General features: G+C 46.9%; 1 protein-coding gene and 1 pseudogene across 1 annotated transcript in view; one reads left to right on the top strand and one right to left on the bottom strand.

Annotated features, from left to right (window-relative positions):
• Positions 1–19,362, bottom strand: part of MSN (moesin) — an 88,472-nt gene that overhangs the window by 52,915 nt on the left and 16,195 nt on the right. The window lies entirely within an intron of this gene.
• Positions 2,123–2,848, top strand: LOC103302455 (40S ribosomal protein S2-like; annotated as a pseudogene).

The raw sequence follows: 19,362 nt of genomic DNA, 5'->3' as shown, positions 1-19,362 counted from the left end.
ATACCTCTTTTTCTTTTCCCCATTCGCTCCCCAGAGCTGGGGTTCCTCTTCACAAAACGAGAGAGAGAGAGAGATATTCTCAGACTATTTCTCCCTGATTAACTGCAGCAGAAGGCACAGTGAGGTTTGTTACAAACTAAGCCAGTCATTGGTATCACTGTTTTGAATATTGGTTTCCTCGTCTATTAAAAAGTCATACAGAGATGGTGCAATATAGGGAGCACACTTACAAATTATAGGCAAAGCCTAACTATGGTCCTAAAGTGCTTTGATTTAAAATACTTAGAGGAGGAAAATATGATGAAAGAAATTAGGAGAAATTTATTAAGCACCTTCATTCAATATGCCAGGTACCCTTCAAGGTGTACTTTCACAGTCATGAGCTCTTTTCTCTCTCGTAAATCCCAAAGAAGTGAGTATCATTATTATCCCTATTTTAAAGATGGAAAACTAAGGTTCAAAAAGGTTAAATGCCTTACCCACGGTCATGAAGCTATAAATAATGGTTGAAAATAATTGTACATAACTCGCCTACTTCATTTATCTCATGGCTGCTACTGTCCTTTCTCTCAAGTCAGGCTGATCAATGCTGACCAGATTCCCACCCCAAAAAGTCACAGGAAAACCTAAGGCATCTCTATTTGGAATGCTCACCATTAATTGTCACCTTAAAACTATTTAAGCTAATCTTACTCACTGACTCTCCACAAATAATGCTTCAGTCCTTAAGGGTCAGAAATATTTGTGCATATTCAACAAGTCATCAAGTCTTCTACACAGTTGGGGTCAGAGGGACAGGGCTTTGTGGACATTAGGGAAGGGAAGAGGAGGAACAGCCCTGGTGAGTTCTGTTTACACCCTTGTGTCCTGGTTACCCCAGGTCAGAAAGCTCAATGGTTGAGTCTCCCAGACCTAGTAGCCTGAAGTTAGGTGGCCATCCACTATCCTAGGTATGTTTGGGGCAGGGTAGGCATTGCAAAAAGAAGAGAAGGCATTCCAGAGCAGGTATCATGTAATTCCTCTTAGATCCCTATCTTTCCAGGAGAGTGACACTCTCTTGATTCCAGTATTCCCAAAGACTTGACATTAATAGGCATAGGTGCCTGAAAAGGCATGTACCCACACAAACACACAACATCTAAGATACCCCCTTTCCAAACACTGGGTGTAAGGGCTACATATTGAGCTGGGAATGCCTCCCTGTCTGGGTAAGCTTATCACTAGAACTATGGTATAGTATCACCCCCCCCCCCCCCCGCCACTACTCCAAACAGTCTCAGTATCTTGCTCCAAAAGTACCCAGGATTCCTTCTGTTCAGGCATGGTCTCACAAGAACACAAAGGAGGGACCTTCTCAAAAAGCCAGGTTTGATTTTGGGATGTTCAGCAAATCCAGGGATGAAGTGTGGGGGGAGGAAAAGAAGAGCTAACCTCAGCTCCAGAATCCCTTGGTGAGTGCAGCTTTGGACTGTTGTATTTTTGTTTTCAAATCTCCCTAATTACTATCAACAACAGCTGCATACTTATCAGATTTGGGGCTGTAGGGGATGAAAGCTAATCTTACTGAGGAAGAGTGAGCTAGAGAAAAGCATCATCCATCAGGTTCTTTCCACTCAGGGAAGAATACAATTCTAATTCTAATCCCCAGTGACTATGACTCCAAATGTACATGAGGAGGAAGAGTGGTTTGGTTAGCTAATAACCAACATGGAAGGGAATGGCTACAAGCAGCTCAATCATAAATTAGAATTCAAAGGCCTAACATGTGCCTGGCTCAGAAAAGATGTGACTATAAAGGAGTCATGAATTTATAAGAAGTTGGTATACAATAAGTTGGGAATATAAAGACTACCAGAGGTTAAACTGTTTTTGTGTGCTACATATGATCTCTGTTGCATATTCCTCTTTTTTTCTTTAAAAAATGCTTTTTAAATTTTGACTGTTCTAATACTTTAAACAATAAATATTTAAAAAATAAAAAAAAATGTGACTGTTCCAAGAAAACACCAAATGGTAGATGACACTAATGCGGCTAGAGGGCCCAGAAGCCTGATAGGCCCTGCTGTGGCTTCCATAGAGGATTCGGAAGCCTCATCTGGGGCTGAGGTTGGGGCCAGGCCAAGGATGTGGAGCTCACAGAGGCAAGGCAGAGAACAAGGAGTGGATCCCCATCACTAAGCTGGGCCACCTTATCAAAGACATGAATATCAAGTCTCTGGAGGAAACTTATCTCTTCTCCCTCCCTACCTATCAAAGAATCTGAGATCATTGACTTTTTTCCTGGGGGCATTGAAATTATACCAGCATAAATCCACACTGGCCAGAGGACCCAGTTCAAGGCATTTGTCATCATGGGCGACTATAATGGACACATCCATCTGGGTGTTAAGTGTTCCAAGGAGGTAGTTACTGCCATCCTTGGAGCCATCATCCTGGCCACACTCTCCATTGTCCCTGTCTCTGTGCAGCAGGGCTATTTTTTTTGGGGAAAAATCCACAAACCTCACACCATCCTTTGCAAGGTTAACTGGCTGCTGTGGTTCTAAGCCAGTGTGCCTCATCCCAGCCCTCGGAGCACTGACATTGTCTCAACCCCCATGCCCAAGAAGCTGCTGCTGATGGCTGGTATTGCTGACTGCTACACCTCATCCAGGGGCTGCACTGCCATCCTGGGCAACTTCCCCAAGGAGACCTTTGGTGCCATCTCCAAGACCTACAGCTCTCATCCCGACCTCTGGAAAAAGACCATGCTCAGCTAGTCTCCCTACCAGGAATTCACTGACCATCTTATGAAGACCTACACCAGTTTCTGCAGAGGACCCAGGCTCCAGCTGTGGCCACCACATAATCTTATACAATAAAAATAAAAATAAAGTGAATTAAGCCCGTTTGAAAAAATATGAAACTTATTCTTACAATGCATACAAAAACAGGTCTAGGAAGCAAGTTTGCCAATTGCTAGACCAAATACTGGCAGGCTAGTTAACTCTACTCACTCTCTGCAAGGCCTCAAACCCAGACATTCTACTTTCCATAGAAGCAAGGGTCTTACCTAAAAGTTAGCCAGATAACTGGCCCAGACAATCAAACACAGTAGCCTTGTCCCTACCTAAGTAAAGGCATTGGTAGGAAAAGTAAGTGAAAAGCTTAGACCACTAGACATCTTCTCCAAAGACTCCTTCTCATACCAGAAGCCCCTGTGCCAATCTGATCCCCTCAATAGTAGGCCCCAGGCCAGGGGCTGATCTCTAGGCCTCTGGCTCCAACCTCTGGCCTTGAAGAGCAAGAGGCACACACTAAGAAGAAAAAAAAATCAAAAGAAAACCATCCTATCTAGCTTATTAAGGATTTAGGAAATAAAGGGATGGACAGATGTGCCTGTTTCCCTCTCTATTCCCTTAAAAGGGTTTGTAGAATAAAAGGAAATCAAGTTGGAGATGCAAAACTCAATGGTAGGGAGAGTGGAGAATGAAACTAATGCCAATCATAAAGCTCCAAGGTTAAAGACTTCCATTAATATCCAAAACTGCACACAAGCCTTTCTCTCCTCTGGACTAGGTCTAGGATCCTCAGGGTCCAGTTAGCACTTCTCTTATAAGGAAGTGATAAGAAAAAAAAACAAACATTCAGGAATGCCCACCTTCTAACCTCCCACACCAGACCGCTGCTCCTCATACTTTCCCCTCTAGTAGAAAAAAAAAAAGAAAAACATGTACATGTGAAAGTATGTGTACCCTAAAAGTCAACTACTAATTAAGAGGTATGGGCTTCTGGATACAAGGCACAGATGGCCAGTGCTCACATGCAGCCCTTTCCACCCTATTAGCTTCCAGATTCTTCCTGCTGGAGACAGACGGCCTCTAGGAAATTTAGTCTGACTCAAGGGAGGGTATAGGAGAAAAATGCCTTCAAACCAATTCAGCAGCTACTGAGCACCTTCACACCGTGGGGCAGGGCATTGGGCACTGAGAATAGAGAGATTATAACAAGCCCCTATTTCAAGGGGTTCCCCATCTAGTAGTGAAAAGATGTAATTATTGGATCCCACAGAATGCATTGTGTGCCAAATCTACCCTAAAACTCCAAGTCACCTTTCTCCCCAAATAAAAATTTCTTTTGGAGGCTGGTGGGAGAAAGAAACCAAGATGTGCCTGGCCGGCGTGGCTCAGTGGTTGAAACAAGAGGTCAAGGTTCGATAACCGGTCAGGGCACATGCCCGGGTTGCACGCTCAATCCCCAGTGTGGGGCATGCAGGAGGCAGCTGATCAATGATTCTCTCTCATCATTGATGTTTCTCTCTCTCTCTCCCTCTTCCTTCCTCTCTGAAATATATAAACCAAGGTGTCCCCCTGGTGCTGCCTGGTTCTCCACACTAAGTACGTTCTTGTGCCTCTGGGAGAACTTGGAAAAAGTCTTTTTTCCTACCATAAAAGGAGCTTATTCTCTAATTGGGGTGCCACAAATAAAACAGTGGGGGGGGGGCAATAAAACAGTGGGAAAATAATCAAATACCTCACTTTGATATGTGCCAGGGCTTGTGGGAGAGCTTGGTGCACTGTGAAAAGTATAGAAGCACCAGGGGCTGGGCCTAGTCAGGTGCAAAGGCCATCCAGCTGAAGCAGGAAGCAGAGAACAAACAGTCTTCATTTCCCAAGCACCTTTCCTTGAATACAGAGCAGCATCCCAGCCCAGCACTTCATATAGAGCTGAGGAATGCCATCACTAGGTCCTTGGGATCTTACTTACCAACTCCCTGTAATGTTTCCACTAAGTGAATGCCTTGTTGCTCACAGCATTACTCACTTCCCATCCTGTCCTATCTCTCCCCACCACCACCACCTCTGATCTGCACATGCCCAGATAGTGAATTTATGCTCTAAAGAGAGGTGCTTACCTCCCTTAAATCCAGTTAGTTACTTTGAACCCTACCCCTTCCTCCAGCACTTGGTGCAGGGGATGTATAGCTCATCTAAGCCCAATGACCAAGTTTCAAGGCTGCCCAATTGAGTTCTCAAGGCCATCATTACCTCCAGCTATTATAGTGAAGTAGAAAGAGCCTTGAGTAGAGACTCAGCTGAGCTCAGCTGTAACCATTCTGTGTTGCCATGGGCATAGGCCTCCCCTTTATCAGACTCAGTTTTCTTGGATGTAATATGGAGAGGCTTCGATTAGGAATGTAGTTATCAATCCTGGCCCAACATCAGAATACTCTAGGCCCAGTGGTCAGCAAACTCATTAGTCAACAGAGCCAAATATCAACAGTACAACGATTGAAATTTCTTTTGAGAGCCAAATTTTTTACAACTTTAACTTCTTCTAACGTCACTTCTTCAAATAGACTCACCCAGACCGTGGTAGTTTGTGGAAGAGCCACACTCAAGGGGCCAAAGAGCCGCATGTGGCTCGCGAGCTGCAGTTTGCTGACCACGGACCTAGGGGAATACTTAAAAAATAGTGATGCCCAAAGCCAAAACAATTATCAGAATCTACCTGTCCTTCCACAAGCTAGCTAAGACCAACTGCATAGGCAAGCTGGACTTCCCCAGTAGATGACAAGACTAGGAGCCTAACTGGCTCAATGCAAAACTCAGCCCCCTATTATAAGAAAGGAAGCTCTAACAGTTAAACTCGACCTTCATTCTGGCCCACAGGGTCACTAGAGTCATAAGTTCCAATTTCCTCCTTTTCCCAATATTGCTTCAAATGCACAAGAAATAAAATATATCAGCACTAGTAAATTCAACTTCAAATCCTTTGACATCAAGCAAGCTTTATAACTTTTCCCTCTTCTAAAGGACCAGGCTTATTGGCCATTCTGAACTGTGTCTATCCCTTTGCCATATCTGATCTCTATGGCCCAACTATAAGGATCTCACACCCCACTCAGAGAGGATGATGACAAGGAAAAACTGCCCTTCCTGCTTCCATAGCCTTTGGCTGCTCTAGTGACAAATTCCCATGTGACTTTGACACATTCCTGAGGGCTTAGCAACTACTTGACCAGAGACTATCTGGCCAGGAACTACACTTAAACTGTCTATCTCATGATGTCATCCTATTGCCTATTTCTGGCGGGTTCCCTAAGAACTGCCTTTCCAGAGCACTTCTTCCCTCCTCACCCAAGTCAGGCCTGGACTGATTCTTGCCACCCTAACCTGCATATCCCTCCACCCAGTTATGCTCCTGAACATTCCAAAGCTCTGTCTCCCCTCCAAAAGCCAGACATAGATGACAACTCCCAATCTCTTAGAGTTGGTGGAGTTGCCATTTGGCCCAGTTCCCCACAGAATTAGAACATTTGTGAGATGTATACCACCACTCCCTACCCATGGTGGGGTAGACCAGCCTCCACTGTTGGGGGAATGTAACATTTCTGAATAAATCACAGACTCTCAGAATAGTAATGGCCCTCAGAGATTAGCCAAGCCAATTCCTTATAGAACAGACCATGGTCACAGAAGTGGCAAGGGATTGGCCAATATTGCCCTGGAAAGCTAGCAGCAGAGCCCAGACTAAACTTCAGCTCTTCAACATAGAAGAGTGCTCTTCTATGATTCCCCAATACCTCCTCCACTCAACAACAAATTTGGACCAATGCCCATGCTCCCACCAAGGTACAAACAAGACCCTACATTAGCTAGGTCTAAGTAATCCCCAAACAATTCTCACTTCATAACAAGCAACATTTATGTGTCCAGGAGCAAGGCAAAGCCAAGTAAGTTATTGGCTCAACCAGGTGGAAATCTCATCTAGCCTTGAAGGCAATGGTATGACCCCAGCAAGAAGGGTCAGCTTCAAAACAAGAGTCAGACCAGCCCCCAAACAGGCAGAACACAAACATGACATCGACACACAGCCTCAACTACTAAAATTCTACCTAAACTTTATTCTTGGCTCATGATATTTTTGAAGAAAACTAAAAGGAGGTTGGGGAACTATTGGAGCAGGGGAAAGGACAAATGTTTAAAGTTGAAATATCCCTTCTAGCCTCAGAATCCTGGACTAGCATGTCTAGACCTTAAGTCCAGGCCTTTGTGAAACAACATGTCTCCTTTCTAAACCCCACCTTATGTGGAGTCTAAAACCAAAGTATTCTGTTTCCCACTCAAATCCTATCTCCCTTATTCATTGGCTGAGCAATTTTTGCAGAGTCACTTAACTTCTTTGAGTCTCAGTTTCCCCATTATTAAAAAAAATGGGTATAATAATTCCTAACCTGCCAACTGGAGTTAATATCAAATGACACAATATTAGGGGTAAAAGGACTTTGACAACTATAATGAATATCACAAATGTAGAGAATTATCTGTTTTGGGATTTTTTTTTTTTTGTCCTGACATAGGGTGAGAAAAGCTAGAAACACTGGAAAATCATTGCAATGTCAGCCAACCTGCAAAGTGATTCCTTCAATTCACATCGAACAGGACTGTTTTAAATAGAGAACTACTTGGAAAGCAGGAAGCCATCCCCTAAACTTATACCTCTATCCTAGCTTCCTAACCTTAGCATCCCATTTTCTGGGCTGTTCAACAGAAGAACTTGTCCAGAGAGGTATCTAATAGCTCTTTCAATATTTCTTCAGTCTTGGCTCTTCCTGACAAAAGCTGAATCCCAGTGGAGTCAGGGGAAGAGAAAACTGTTCAAACCCTCCCTGGAATAGTAGTCCATATAGAGCAATCTCATACATGGGCTTTTCTGCCTCCACTCTTTGAAGGGTTGACTCCCTCCCACTCCCAGTATCATAAATGTGTTACCCCTGCTTGAGTTTACACCTAGAGGGATGATCAGTGGGGGTATAAAGAAGCCATCACTTTCTTTGCTCCAGAGGCCAAAGTTAACCATTTTCCTTCTGGTTAAGGTCAATTATCCGCATCACTTATTGATAACTCAGCTGTAGCAATATACCCACTTTATTTTGCAAACATTTAGAAATATTTATATAACTAATTAAATATTATTTGGACTATGAGAATTCAAAGGAAATTTGCATTCCCTGGACTCACATGGCATAGAACAGGCTGTCCACACGTAGTTGAGAGTAAAGAAAATTTTGTTATAGATAGTTGAAAGATGCTAATATAACAATGCATAATTGATCCCAAATCCTATATAATAAAAGGCTAATATGCAAATAGACCAAACAGCAGAACAACTGAACAACTGATCACTATGACGTGCGCTGACCACCAGGGAGTGCGCACAGAACATGGCAGGTGGGCATCAGCCACGGTGGGATGGTGGAGCAGATGAGCAGGGGTGCCAGACCAAGGCTGGGCGCTGGTTGCTGTCATCAGGGCGAGCCTCTGGTGGTTACTGAAAATTCTTTGTTCCCGTGTGCTGCAGTCCTACCTGGTGCTCGCACCTGCTGTCAGCGCCGGCCCTGCTCCCACCTGCTACCAGTGCCTGGTGCCGGTCCCTATCGCTCAGCACGGGCCCGATCACCCCTGAGGGATTCTCCACCTCCCCCTCCCCCTGAAGGGTGATCAGGGCAGCAGCCACCTCGCACACCTGCTTTAGGTGTGGGCCCCACTCGCACCCACTGCTGACACCGGCCCCAATCGATCCGTGCCGTCAGCAGGTGCAAGTGGGGTGGCACTGTCAGGGAGTGGGAGTGGGGCTGCTGGAAGACAGGGGACCAGGGGCCGTGGCGGGAGGGAACAGGCCGGGGCACAGAGGATGGAACTGAGACCCGCCCCTGTGCCCACCGCAGCCTCAGGGCCCACAGTTCCTTTCAAGGTAGATGAATTCATGCACTGGGCCCCTAGTTGTCCATAAATGAGCTATTACACAGAAGTGAACTTTTCCTGATAACTAAGTCTTACTCTTTTTAAGAATCATATCTATCCTTAATGTTGAGGTGGAAGTCTTTCATCCATTGACACACTCTACTGGCTTCATCAACAGAGGCTATTAAATCATGATTTAAGCTTCTCTGAGCACCTGAATACTGTATGTTTAATTTTCTACAGAACTAACATTTGAGGGCTTTCCAATGCTCTCTCATCCAAGTTTCCCACCAACTCTGAGGCCAGCATTATCATCCCTCCTTTACCAATGAAGAATAGGAGGCTCAGAAAGGTTAAGGGACTTCCCTAATGTCACAGAGCCCATCAGCATTAAAACACAGAACTTCTTACAAGCCTGGTCTAAAATAAATCTGGAGATACTTTGGACAAAAGCCTTCTGAAGTAGCCTGATGTAAAGCATGGACCTTACAATCAATATTACTGTACCCAGCAAAGTTGTGATTTAGAATCAAAGGACAGATAAAGAGCTTCCCAGACAATAACCAGTATACCATGAAATGTTAAAGGGTCTTCTTTAAGAAGACAAAAAAAGATTAAAACTATGAATAATAAAATAGCAATAAATACATATGTATCAACAATTAAATCTAAAATAAATAAATAAATAAATAAATGAATGAACAGAATAGAAACAGACTCATAGATACAGGGAACAGACTGTTGGTAGCCAGATGGGAGGAGGGTTGGGGGGCTGGGTGAAAAAGGTGAAGGGATTAAGAAGTACAAATTGGCCCAGCTGGTGTGGCTCAGTGATTGAGCTTTGACCCATGAACCAGGAAGTCATGGTTTGATTTCCAGTCAGGGCACATGCCCGGTCGCAAGCTCGATCCCCAGTGAATGGATGATTCTCTCTCATCATTGATGTTTTTATCTCTCACTCCCTCTCCCTTCCTCTCTGAAATCAATTTTTAAAAAAGCACACATCTTTTTAAAGTACAAATTAGTTGTTACAGAACAGTCATGGGGATGTAAAGTCACAGCATAGGGAATATAATCAACAATATTCTAATAACTATGTATGGTGTCAGATGGGTATGAGATTTATTGGGATGATCACTTAATAACACAATTGCTACTCACTAGGGTGTACATCCTGAAACTAATATAATATTGCATGTCAACTGTAATTGAAAATAAAAATTATTTTCCAAAACGAATGTCAACCTGGCCAGTGTGGCTCAGTTAATTGGAGCATCATCTCATGTGTAAAAGAGTCACGGGTTTAATTCCCAGTCAGGGCACATGACCAGATTGTGGGTTCAATCCCTGGTCACAATGCATGCTAGAAGCAACCGATTGGTGTTTCTCTCTCACATCAATGTTTTTCTCTCACATCAATCTCTCTCTCTCTCTCTCTCTCTCTCTCTCTCTCTCTCTCTCTCTCTCCTCTCTCTCTCTAAAAAAAGAATGTCTTTCCCTTTTGCTTTTTGGGGTCTGATCTCAGAGCCTTTCTCTCCCTGACCTACAAGGATTCAGAAAGCTCCAATTGCTCAAAACCTGTTTGTCCGAAGCTTCCTGTTTGTCTAAAGGGGAAGGCAATAATGCCCAAGTGGGCAGTAGGCCTGGCAGAGTCAAGATCAATCTCTGGTGGTGGGAGGCTCCAGGATTAAAGGCTGGGCAAGCAAAAGCTCTGCTCCACCCACTGTGAAAATATGAGAACTAAGAAGACAAGAGAAGGGTGGGGCATGCCCTGAGTGAGCAGAAGAGAGCCGGCATTACTGGTAATACTGCTTCTCCTTGCCGGGGCCTGGCTCTTTTAACACAATCAATATCCTCAAGCTATCAAGCGTCTAAGGAGCAGCCACTAGGCTAGATTTTTTTCTTCATATTATATTGTACGGTTATTTGTACATCACAAGTTTCTATCTTCTTCAACTGTTCGACTGGATGACTCAGCTATAGCTGAGTGTTTTGCAATATTCTACTTTCCTGCCACCTGGACTAGATTCCTGGTGAGTATGGTAGGGGATTGAATATAATACAGCTCCAACACTCTTCTTTGGGGAAGACTGGAAAGCTTCATTCTTTAACCTCAGATAGCTATGACAGCCAAAGATCTTTTGAGATCTCAGTCAGGTACTGTTTGGAATCAAACTATCCCAAACTGGCAAAACCACAGAAGAGGGAGGAAGCCATGTTAAGCACAAAAAAAGTGGTATACCCTACTTCCAATGACTCCACTAAGATCTTTTAGGCACAGTGAAATAAAAGCAATCTCTAGATGTGGGGCCTACTGAGCTTAGAAAGGGGGACAGTTTTCATCCTACCATGCTTTATCCTAACAGAAGTGTTATGACTCCCATCTTCTCCAGAAAGGCTTATCTTTCAGGCAGGCAAGCACCTTATAACATCTTCTTTATTTTCCACTTGATGAAGAATATGGGCCCTTTTCATTAAGTGTTCCATGCATTTGACAATTTGCTTATTGTTCCATTTAGACATTAAAATATGATTTGACATGAAAAGATGGCCACCACATAGTAGAAAAAAAAAAGTTTCAGAACAGTATGGATTTGTCTTTTATGTGTGTTTAAAGTTATCTATATATATTCTATATATATAAAAGCTTAAGTGACCGGATTATTGGATGGTAGCTATGACACATACTGACCACCAGGGGGCAGACGCTCAATGAAGGAGCTGCCCCATGGTGGTCAGTGTGCTCCCAGAGTGGGAGCAATGCTCAGCTGACAGACAGGCGCCAGACGCTGGGCTCACTGCTGGCGAGCATAGCTGTGGTGGTACAAGCCTCTCCCAGGGACACTCCCCTGTGTGTCCTGGCAGCAGCAGGTGCTGCGGGGTCGGCAGGCGCAATGGGGCTAGGATGAGCGAGAGCAGCGCGGCGCCCAGCATGGGCTCGGGATCCTACCTGGCCACCTGCCACTTCCCACACTACTTTGTGTTGTGTGGGATCAACGTGGACAGCAGGCTGGAACCCAACAAGCTGGCAGGTAAGATCAGGCTGTGGTGGCACAGAGGTCCACTGAACCCCACAGGCCAGGCCAAGGGACCACACCAGTGCATGAATCCATGCACCGGGCCTCTAGTATGTATATAAATGCATTTAAAAATAGTTCAGTCCAGCCAGTGTGGCTCAGTCTATGAACCAGGAGGCGGAGGTTTGATTCCTGGTCAGCGCACATGCCTGGGTTGTAGGCTCAATCTCCAATAGAAGGCATGCAGAAGGCAACTTATCAATGATTCTCTCTCATCACTGATGTTTCCATCTCTCTCCCCTTCTCTCTTCCTCTCTGAAATCAATAAAAATAAATAAAAATAAAAAAAGAAGTTCACCATAGAGGGGATACATGATGATGGGGGAAAATTTAAATTCAATTTCATTTAAAAATAAAAAGTTTACATAACTGGTTAATAATGATGATTCTCCCTGGAGAATACAGTCACAGGCAGAAGACAAGGGATTTTATATTTTCCAGTGCTGTTTCATTTCTTACAGCAAATATGTATTTGTTCCATAATGAAAGAAAATTACAAATCAAAAATTGTAAAATAAAGTCTGCCTGTATTTAAGTCTGCCCTACCAAACAGCACAGACTACCTACTAACATTCCTTGTATGGTGTCTAGCTCAGCACTGTAATAACAGGAAAAAAATCCTTTAAAGACAAGATGACCATCACAGGGAATATAGTCAATAATATTCTTTTTTGTGTGTAAAACAATGTTTATTGAGCACCTTTTTGTGTGTGAAACAATGTTTATTGAGCATTTATCTGGGAGGCTGGCACATCTGAGAACTCAACTGATTATCTAGGCAAGTAGCTATGGTATCTATATATATAAAAAGAGGTAATATGCAAATTAGCCAGGACGCCTTAAGGCATCACAACCGGCTCAGGAGGAGGCTGTATCACGACTGGCTCAGGAGGAGCTATGCATGCAGATGGATGGGAGGGGTCTGTGTGACGCCCCCAATCCCAGCGGCGGTGGGGAGGCTGGGGCTGGGGGCGGGCCGGAGCGGAGACACAACACCAGGGCTGGGAGTGTGATCCCAGCATCTGCAGCACGGCTCGGAACATGCCCCCACCCCAGCAGACACAACACCAGGGCTGGGGGCGTGCTCCGAATGTCCGCGGCGCAGCTTGGAGCATGCCCTCACCTCAGGGGACCCAACACCAGGGCGACCTGTGTGTGTGAGCTGCAGAAGAAACACCTTTTCTGACTGCTCATTGACTAAACTCCCTGTACGCCACCACTCGCAGTATTCTTGGTAACCTGGGTAATAAGAATCCAAGAAGGTGATCTAGGGTTTTTCCACCTCACTCCTGGAGGAAAAAATGAAGATCCACTGCTAGAGGGGCTAAGAAATGTCATATCCTTCCCTATCCAGTTTTGCTCAGTGGATACAGCCTTGGCCTGATGACCACAGGGTCCGGGTTCGATTCTGATCAAGGGCATGTAGCTAGGGTGCAGGCTCCTCCCTGGCTGAGGCCCAGGTCAGGGCTCATGCAGGAGGCAACCAATCAAAGTGTCCCTCTCACACTGATGTTTTGTCCCTCTCACACTGATGTTTCTCTTTGTCTTTCCTCTCTCTTCCCCACTCTAAAAATCAATGGAAACATATCCTCAGGTGAGGATAAAAAAAAAAAAGAAATAAATGTCATATCCTATGAAAGACAAATCTTGAAAATGCCTAAAGAAAGTTGTCATTTTTTTGTGGTGAAGGAACTGGAATCCATGTTGATGAAAACACCTTGGCGGCTGTGGTAGCTGGCAGTGGCAGCAGCAGCAGGGTGATGGGGGTGGTGCCTTCCCCTGATCAGCCGGGTCACCTCCCACAGAGGGAGGCCAGAGTGCAGCTTAGGGAGCAGGCCTAAGCCATCAGTAGGACATTCCCTGAGGGCTCCTGGACTATGAGAGGAGGCAGGCTGGGCTGAGGGACACCCCACCCCAGTGCACAAATTTGATGCACTGGACCTCTAGTAGTCAATAAAATTCTAATAACTGCTAGTGGTGCCAGGTGGGTACTAGGGAGTTTACTTCTTAAGTTATATAAATGTCTAACCACTATGTTGTACACCTAAAACTAATATAATACTGAATGTCAACTGTAATTTAAAAATAAAACATTTTTAAATAAATTAAAATAAATACAGACAAAATGACCTTCAGAGGCCCTTGCTATTTTAGGGCACAGAACCCATCTAGTGGGCCTGAAACCTATACCTCTCAAATGCTGGCCACACCCCTCTCTCAGAAATGGGTGGGAGGAAGAGTACCTCCTATTGCTCCCAAAATTTGCCTACTTTGACTAAAACATGCCCAAATCTGCAAAGATATGCAGCTCTGGTTCCTAAGGCAGTCTGGGTGATGGTGGCAATAGCAACAACTGCAGGAGAACACAGCTGCTGAGTGCCCCAACCTGAGACCTACAGGACTTACCTGCTGTCCTCCCCTGATCTGTGCCTGGCCCTGCCCATCCCTGAGCACAGTAGCCAACTCAATCCCTAAACCTCAGGAGCACAGAACTCTCAAGATTAGGTTAAACAAAGTAGCTCTACCTCCTGGCCATGCCAGAATGAGCAAGTCACATACAAAAAAAAAAATTGAAAACTGGGTAATGCTTCAAATATGCACTCTAGGGCCAAACTCTAGGTTGCTTCACAAAGGCAGATAGAAATGCTTGCACAGCTGCCTGTTAGAATCCACTGAAATGTTTGATTCCAATATTGCTCCTTGGCTTCAACACTACTGTATTGTGTAAAGACATGGGAAAAGGGACTGGAAACTGGCTGTGAACAAGCTGGACACTTACAGGTAAACAGGCTTTCCAAGGTGCATAAGAGAGATAACTCCTCCCCATTCCTTGGCACTACTCAACTCCATTCTGCCAGGGCCCAGCTGGGTCCACATTAGGTAATTTCTAGTGGGCCACTAGAATTGTTGTTTGGCTTTCTAGAAGACCTAGCCAAAGGAATCTGTTAAAGACAATTACAACTTGGCAATAGTAGCTATTAATGTATCTATTCAACCAATATTTGTTGAACACCTCTTCTACACTAGGCACTGTACTAGGTACTTAGGATACAATGGGTAGTAAGAAATCATCCCTGTTATCAGGAAGCTTACATTCTCTGTGGGCTAGGCTGATAGAATGAAAAGCATAAACACTTGAGAGTCTTGAAGCCCAGACCTGCTTCTGCCCCGATTCATAAGTGATCTTGAGCCAGTCCCTTCCCCTGGTTGTGTCTTATAGTTCACTAACAGATATTCCATAGATTCAGGTAATTTGTTTCCTTTATCCTGTCCAATAAAAGAGTAATATGCAAATTGACCATACCCCACTATACCCACAAGCCACGCCACCAGCCAATCAGGAGCGAGTATGCAAATTAACCCAACCAAGATGGCTGCAGGCACGGAGCGAGCAGGAGGTTTGGGTTTCCCTGGCAATGGAGGAAGCCAAGCTTCCTGCACTCCCTGGCCAGCCCAGGCCTCAGCTCAAGGCTACAAATTTTCAATTATCCTATCTAATAATAGAGTAGTATGCAAATTAACCGTACCTCCGCGACAAAATGGCGGTCCCCATAGCCACAAGATGGCGGCGACCAGTACGCTCAGCCCTGCTGGAGTTCCCCAGTCCCAGGGAGGGCTGCTGCTGAGAGCCGGGCAGCCCGGGTGTCCGGCTGGGAGGTGTCCGCGCCCCCACACTGCCATCGCCTCCTGGAGGCCGCCCGGGGTGTCCAGCTGGGAGGCGTCCGTGCCCCCATGCGGCCATCGCCTCCCAGAGGCAGCCCGGGGTGTCCGGCTGGGAGGCGTCCACGCCCCCATGCCGCCAACCCCTCCCGGAGGCCGCCCGGGGTGTCTGGATGGGAGGCGTCCACGCCCCCACGCCGCCAACCCATCCCGGAGGCCGCCCAGGGTGTCCGGCTGGGAGGCGTCCACGCCCCCACGCCGCTAACCCCTCCCGGAGGCCGCCCGGGTGTCCGGATGGGAGGCGTCCGCGCCCCCACGCCGCCAACCCCTCCTGGAGGCTGCCTGGGGTGTCCGGATGGGAGGCGTCCATGCCCCCATGCTGCCAACCCCTCCCGGAGGCCGCCTGGGGTATCCGGATGGGAGGCGTCCGCGCCCCCACGCCGCCAACCCCTCCGGAGGCAGCCCGGGGTGTCCGGATAGGAGGCACCCAGGACCCCACACTGCCATCCCCTCCTGGAGGCAGCCCGGGGTGTCTGGCTGGGAGGCGTCCTGACCCCACACCGCCAACGCCTCCCAGAGGCAGCCCGGGGTGTCTGGATAGGAGGCGCCCAAGACCCCACACTGCCATCCCCTCCTGGAGGCAGCCTGGGGTGTCTGGATGGGAGGCGCCCATGACCCCACACTGCCATCCCCTCCTGGAGGCAACCCGGGGTATCTGGATGGGAGGCATCCGCGACCCCACACCACCAACGCCTCCCAGAGGCAGCCCGGGGTGTCTGGATGGGAGGTGCCCACGACCTCACACTGCCATCCCCTCCCAGAGGCAGCACGGGGTGTCTGGATGGGAGGCGCCCTCAACCCCACGCCGCCAACCCCTCCGAGAGGCAGCCCTAGGTGTCTGGCTGGGAGGCACCCGCGCCCCCCAGGGAGCGAGTCAAGTACTGATGATTCTACCAAAGGAAAAGTTTAGAGAAAGAGAGGATAGAAAAGGAATAGAAGGAGAAAAGTAAGAAAGGACAAAAGATGAAACATCAAGAAAAAGAAAGAGAAGAAAAAAAGGAAGAAACAACCACAGGATATCACCTTTCCAAGTCTCATGAAATTCCTGTTTAAGGAGTTTATTTTATGACTCTTTTAGTTTGGGTTTACAATTTTACTGTTTTGTCAAGACCACAGCAGGTACACTGTCCAATATGGTTTTTTTTTAAATAAATTTTATTGATTTTTTACAGAGAGGAAGGGAAAAGGATAGAGGCTAGAAACATCTATGAGAGAGAAACATCAATCAGCTGCCTCCTGCAATATGTGCCCCCAACCAAGGTACATGCCCTTGACCAGAATCGAACCCGGGACCCTGAGTCTGCAGGCCGACACTCCATCCACTGAGCCAAACCAGTTAGAGCTGTCCAATATGTTAAAGAAAAAACCCTATCTAATAAAGAGAGAATATGCAGGGGAGGGCATTTGGGGGTGACCGGGCTGTCAGGGGAGAACAATCGGAGATGATCTGGCTGGCAGGGGAGCAGTTAGGCGTCGATCAGGCTGGCAGGGGAGTGGTTAGGGCAGTGATGGCGAACCTATGACACGCGTGTCAGCACTGACACACGTAGCCATTTCTGATGACACGTGGCAGCATGCCGAGGATGAAACATTTGCTGCTCCTGAGGATGAAACATTTGCGACTAGAGTCTTGGAGTTAGTTTTTTCCTCAAAGTGACACACTACCTGAGTTATGCTCAGTTTTTTGGCGAAGTTTGACACACTAAGCTCTAAAGGTTGCCCATCACTGGGTTAGGGGGTGATCAGGCTGGCAGGCAGAAGTGGTTAGGGGCAATCAGGCAGGTAGGCGAGCAGTTGGGAGCCAGCAGTCCCGGATTGTGAAAGGGATGTCTGACTGCCTCTTTAGGCCCGATCCCTGTCAGACATCCCCCGAGGGGTCCCATATTGGAGACTGTGCAGGTTGGGCTGAGGGACACCCTCCCCCAGTGCACGAATTTCGTGCACCGGGCCTCTAGTAGAAGATAAATCCCAACAAAAATGGCTGCAGCCACAGAGCGAGCAGGAGGCTTGGGTTTCCCTGGTGATGGAGGAAGCCAAACTTCCTGGCTGGCCCTGGCCTCCACTCAAGGCTACAAAGTTTCAATTATAGAAGATAAATAAATCCCAGATCCCAGGGTCTCCACTTGGGTCGCTAGGGGACGTAGCCAGCCTGCAAACCACCACAGGCCCCTCGCCCAGGCCACCCCATGCCCCATGCCCCAAGAGAACCCCCACTCTTATCTGGGACATCCTTCAGGGCAAACCAACTGGCCCCCACCCGTGCACCAGGCCTCTATCCTATCTAATAAAAGAGTAATATGCAAATTGACCATCACTCCAACACACAAGATGGCTGCCCCCATGTGGTCAAAGATGGCTGCCACAAGATGGCCAGCAGGGGAGGGCAGTTGGGAGGGACCAGGCCTGCAAGGGAGGGCAGTTGGGGGTGATCAAGCCTTCAGGGGAGGGCAGTTAGGGCTGACCAGGCCTGCAGGGGAGGGCAGTTAGGGGCAATCAGGCTGGCAGGGGAGCGGTTAGGCATCAATCAGGCTGGCAGAGGAGTGGTTAGGGCAGTGATGGGCAATCTTTTGAGCTTGGTGTGTCAAATTTCGACAAAAAACTGAGCATAACTCGGGTAGTGTGTCACTTTGAGGAAAAAACTAACTCCAAGACTCTAGTCGCAAATGTTTCATCCTCAGGAGCAGCAAAGGTTTCATCCTTGGCATGTGGCCGCGTGTCATCAGAAATGGCTACACGTGTCAGTGCTGACATGCATGTCATAGGTTCGCCATCACTGGGTTAGGGGGTGATCAGGCTGGCAGGCAGAAGTGGTTAGGGGCAATCAGGAAGGCAGGCAAGCGAGCAGTTGGGATCCAGCAGTCCTGGATTGTGAGAGGGATGTCTGGTTGCCCGTTTAGGCCCAATCCTACTGAGATCGGGCCTAAACGGGCAGTCGGACATCCCTCGAAGGGTCCCAGATTGGAGAGGGTGCAGGCTGGGCTGAGAGACACCCCCCCCCCATGCACAAATTTCATGCACTGGGCCTCTAGTAAAAGATAAAATCTTTGTGTGAACTATAGATTTTTCAAATGGGTAGGACAGCAGCAAGAAGCCATGGGTAGTATGTGGAGAAAAAACACCTCTGATGAAGGAGAATCTTCATCCTAAGACCTTGAATATGGCTTGGATGTTCCCCATAAGCTGTTTGCCCAACACAGGTGGTATGGGCAAGCCTGGACACAGAGACATGTCCTTCTTACAGTGCTTAGTAGGTTTGGGGCCAGACGGCCTGCAAAGTGCCCAGTTTCACTGCAATTTCTAGAAATACTTCCACCTCCACCAAAAGGGATGTTAGGAAACATTCAATTGATGCTAAAGACCTGAGAACACCTCCCTCCCCAGGTATTTGTGGCCATTCTTGAGGAGAGCTGTGCTGGGACCAGTTGGAGCCATGCTGCTCAGATGAGTGGGGAGATGGGACTTCCTTGGATACTTCCCACTAAAATCACCATGCTGTGAGGCACCTACAGGAATGTTTTCTCCAGGAAACCATAGCATTTAGCATTCTGGTTTCAGAGGCTTGATAGGAAACAAACATAAAACAGAACTTTAAGAGTCCAACTGGAAAAAAATTCTGGAGTATCCTGGGCCTACCCTTCCACCCTTGTGCCCCACAACTAACAGAGCACTTTCAGATGCATTATGTCTTGATCTTTACCATAATCCTAAGAAGTAGGATGCTATTACTCTTTACATTTCACAGATGGGAAACTTAATATGTGGAATGGTTTAAGAAGTTTGCTCTGGTGGGTCAAGGCCAGCAAGTCTCTCTCAGGCCTCTCCTCCCTCTAGATGCTAAT

The sequence above is a fragment of the Eptesicus fuscus genome, chromosome 1 (genome assembly GCF_027574615.1).
Source record: "Eptesicus fuscus isolate TK198812 chromosome 1, DD_ASM_mEF_20220401, whole genome shotgun sequence".
NCBI classification, from domain to species: domain Eukaryota; kingdom Metazoa; phylum Chordata; class Mammalia; order Chiroptera; family Vespertilionidae; genus Eptesicus; species Eptesicus fuscus.
Note: the sequence above shows the minus strand (reverse complement) of the source record. Positions and strands in the feature narration are given on the sequence as shown.